The 4,706-nt window shown below is 28.4% G+C and overlaps 1 protein-coding gene across 1 annotated transcript in view; it reads left to right on the top strand.

Annotated features, from left to right (window-relative positions):
- LOC117173798 overlaps positions 1 to 4,706 on the top strand; it is a gene marked incomplete at its 3' end in the record, with an annotated part of 19,820 nt that overhangs the window by 2,035 nt on the left and 13,079 nt on the right. The window lies entirely within an intron of this gene.

Below are 4,706 nucleotides of genomic sequence, written 5' to 3'. Positions count from 1 at the left end.
TTTTTATTTGATGTTATTTCTTTATGAAATGAATAAAAAATGTATTTCATATGATTTTATTAACGATTTATCTATTAAAATCAGTGTCCCTTGGGTAATTTTCTGCCAAATTAGATGTTAAGGCAGCGATTAAATGATAAGTGATAACGAAATATAAAATATAAATATAATATTGAATTTATTTAACTAATTTTAATTTGAATAATGGACTTTTTACTGCACTCTTGTATTTTTACATTCTCATCAGAGAGGGTATTAGATTTGTGTAAAATTTGACCCCCCCCCCCCAGTTTTTGTCAAATGTCCACGTTTTGAGATCCCCTGAATCCGAAAAACAGATTTTTACGATTGTATCTGCCTGTATGCCTGTATGTATGTATGTCTGTATGTATGTATGTCTGCCTGTCTGTTTGTCTATGAACACGATAACTTTTGAAAAAGTTAATCTATTAGATTGCCGTTTGGTACACTCGTTTAGTATCCTAAACTAAAGGTCAAGTTCGTTAGCCAGCCGTTTTGGATAAAAATTCAAAAAGTGGGCACATTTTGAATATTTTTGATACCAGTTTTTTAAAAATTCAAAAATTCTCTGTACGGTTATTCATAGAATTCAAAAATGTAACAATTTATCCTGATGACTTTTTCTGAATAATCAAAAATTACTAGAGTTATCGCATTTTCGAAATCCAGAAAAACAAACTAGAATGAACAATTTAAGCCAAACAACACATAATACGAAAAAAAGTCTAAAAAAGAAAAACGTTGCTTTTTGAAAGCCCTACAAGATTATGATAAAAACTTTTCCAATTTGGTCGAAAAGTTAAAAATTCCAAATTTGATCGTACCAAAAATGTTTGAAACCACATATTTCAAGATTTAAAAATTCTATGTTCAATTGTTTATAGTGCTCAGAAACTCAAACAATTTATCCCTATGATTTTTTTCTATAAAAAGAAAATTATCCGAGTTAGAGCATTTTCAAAATCCGAAAAAAACAAACTAAAATGAACATTTTAAGCACCAAAATAATGAAAAAGCCAAAAATTACATTCTTTGGTCAAACTATGCAAGATACGAAAAAAATGAAAAAGCTCAAATTGCGCGCCCTGGAAAGAACTACAAATTAAGAATGAATCACTTTTCGATATAGGCTACGAGAAAAAATGAGACAAAACTTGTTCATCCAAAAAAGAGCTATAATTTTTGATAGGACAGTTAGTTTTTACTTTAGTCTTAAAAAATAACATTCTAAATAAAAATATTAAATTTGTTTGAAAAAACGACACAAGGTAAGAACTTAAATTACCAGAAAAAAGTTCTTCGCCTAAAATGATCTATAAATTTATTATTAATTATTTTTCGATAGGACGAGTAGATTTTCTTTTAACGTAAAACATAAGATTAAAAATTAAAAAATTAGCTTTTGCAGATTTGCAATAGTTTTTATTTAATCGTAAAAAACAACATTCAAAATAAAGAAATTATAAAAACAAGGAAATAAGAATTAGTATGATTCAATTTTTATGCATATTATGGATTGTAATGATATAAATTCATTGAAATGTTACATGTTTCAGAGCAGCTTAGAATACAATTTAAAGAAAAATAAGTAACAAATACAAAAATAATCATGGTAAATAAAATTTGCTTTTTATTTTGCATTTTTTTAATAAGTAATCCCTGGCAGAGTTACATAAAAAATGTATTATAATTGATATAAAAATGTTGTGTATAATGTAGAAAATCTGACAGGTTGGACAAAATCGAGTGCGAAGCACGAGATACGTGATGAGAATGTGTTCGTTAAAGCCAAAAGAGCTTCAACAAAAGAGAGTTCAAAATCACAAAATTACAGTTATCGGTCCGTTCACCTTTGATTTTAAAAGGTGCCGAAAGGTGCCCGAATGCAGAAGAAATGCAAAGACTAAGCGCGTAGTGCGATTGCCCTCAGTCGCGTGCCGTAGGTGCGTTCAAACTCTCGAGCTGAGCTTTTTTTAACTAAAGAGAATTCACAATCACAAAATTACATTCGTGGATCTTTTGAGTCTTAGTTTTAAAATGTTTGCGCAAGAATGTGCGACAATATAAGGACCGAGCGCGTAGCGCGAAGCGCAAGATGAATACAACAACATCGAGCGCGAAGAGCAAAAACCAGCAGTCGCGCGCCCTAGGCGCGCTCAAACTTGGGAGCGAAGCGAGACGCGCGCAAAGCCCGCGATGAGAATGTACCCCCGTAGCGAGCAAATTTTTGTCTTTACAATTACATCAATAATTTAATATTCTAATCAAGTGCTATAAAAGATATCCTATTTTTGCCATGAATATAAATATATATCCTATATTATCATACCTTATATTTAGGTTGAATTTATTTTATCCAAACAATAAGAGACATAATAATTATCCAATGCTTGACTTCATCACCAATCAATATTCTCATCCATATTTTTTCCAATATTTCTTTTTCAGGATGAAATCCATTTTTTATCCGACATTCAATCTAATGTCTAAGATTAATCCTGTTATTTCATGCAAACAGTCTCTATATCAATTTCTATCAATTTTTATTCAAAACTAATTGTATCTGTTTCTATAACTTATTTAGTTATTACTGTTCTGTATTTCTACATAAGGTATACTTGATAAATAGGGATTATGCTGAGTGAAAAAGGATTCAGAAGAAATGATAAAATAAGTTATAAAAGGATATAAATCTTTAAAATAATTATAGAAGAAAATAAAAGACAACAGAATATTTAATGCTTGGGAAATATAATTTTCAATGATAGTTCTCGGAAACAGGGGAATAAGCAGGAATTATAAGGAAATAAATAAACGTTGGGAATAACAGAATAGAACACTTTGTCTTTGAATACAATTTGAATAGAACAGATTCCTTAGTTAATTTAAAAATAAATATTGCATTATACATTTATTGATTCATACTTTAAGAAGTATCATTATCTATAAAAAACCTATTCGGACAATGTTTTTATTTATTTATTTACTTATTTGTGTATCATAAACTAGGAGAAAAACCATTAAAACTTTTGTTTATTTTAAAGTGAAGGTAATTTTGGGCCCTAAGTTCATGCTGGGTCCTCGCTTAATTTTGGGTCATATTTTTATATTGGGCCCCACCTTATTTTTACACCAAATGCGTATATTGTGCCCTATGTGAAATTTGAGCACTATGTTTATTTTGGACCCTGTGTCTATTTCGGGCCTTATATCAAACTTTGGCCCTGTATCAATTTTGTGCTCTGTGATAATATTTGGCCCTATGTCAATTTTTTTTGCCGAATTTAGGTCTCATACTGGTTAGTTATTAGTTAGTTAGTTTTGGACTCATTGTCGATTTTGGTCTCTATATCAATTTTGGGTACTATGTTTTGGGTCCTATTTGGGTTAATAGATTATCATTTAAATTGAAACGAATTTTTAGATACAGGGTAAAAATTAACTGGTTTCTTTAAATTAGTATCTTATCAGTAATTTCCTGTCAAACTAGATGTCAAAGTGGCGATTGTATAATATGTAATGATTGATAGTATAATCTCAACAGTTTCTTGAAAACACACCAATTTTGATAATATAATGAATAATGAAAAAAATGTAAATTTTTAAATAAGAGACAGAATAGAAATTAGAACAATACGACGAGTGTAAGCGAATAAAATGGATTTAAAAATACTCCTGTCGAATTATAGAAAAGGTTTTAATTGTCGGACAAGGGAATAGGAAAAATTGATAAAACAGAATAAAAAGTAATTAAAAGAGTTAAAATAGTTGGGAAGAGGAATAAAATAAGCTAGCTCATAGAGGAAGCAAAAGTGATTTTTTACATATAAGACAAACTAAAGTTTTTAGTATGATCGATTTAAAAATAGAAACTTATAAAGAATACAAAATTACAAAAGAATGCAAAAAATTTTAAAAATTCAAAAACAAATCAGACAAATCAAATTTTATTTTTGAAACGGTAATTTTTGTAGTTGGAAAAGAGAAGGGTCAAATCAACACGTCTTTTCTATTCGCACATCAAATTCAAATTATGAGCATAAGAAAACTTTTTCTATAAAAATCGATTTTTAATATAATATCAATGACCATAACTTTCTTACTCTCTGATAAAATGTATTAACATTGTAGGTCAATCGATTCGTCTCGAATCAAGGAATCTTTTGTTCTTGCATACAGTTTAAATGATGTTAAAAATAAAATTTTTACTACAAAAAACAGTATTTTTAAATGTTATGCAATCAAAACATATCTACTTTAAATTATGAGAATGAAACAATTTTTACTATAAAAATCGAATTTTAAATACAATATAAACGACGATAACTTCCTTACTCTATAATGAAATGTATTAATATCATGGGTCAATAGATTTGTCTCGAACTAAGGAATCCTTTATATTCTTGCTTCAAATTTAAATTATGTTAATAGAAAAAGTTTTATTATAAAGACTCGATGTGTAAAATACTGTAAACAGCTGAAAATTAAGGCAATACATATTTTTAGGAATATTGCGGTCAGTGTCAAGATTTTAGTGGTGAAAATAAATCCTCCAAATGTTGTTGGAAATTCCTATCCTCGATTTTTTTTCTTTAGTTAAAGATTCATCATTTTAGTTTACCATTTATTTGTTTTGTTGCAAATTTTACTATTTTGTTGTAAATTAGGGAGTTTTCTTTATAGAA

Source organism: Belonocnema kinseyi, chromosome 5 (genome assembly GCF_010883055.1).
Source record: "Belonocnema kinseyi isolate 2016_QV_RU_SX_M_011 chromosome 5, B_treatae_v1, whole genome shotgun sequence".
NCBI lineage: Eukaryota > Metazoa > Arthropoda > Insecta > Hymenoptera > Cynipidae > Belonocnema > Belonocnema kinseyi.
The sequence above is the reverse complement of the archived record's forward strand: the minus strand, read 5'-3'. Positions and strand labels throughout refer to the sequence as shown.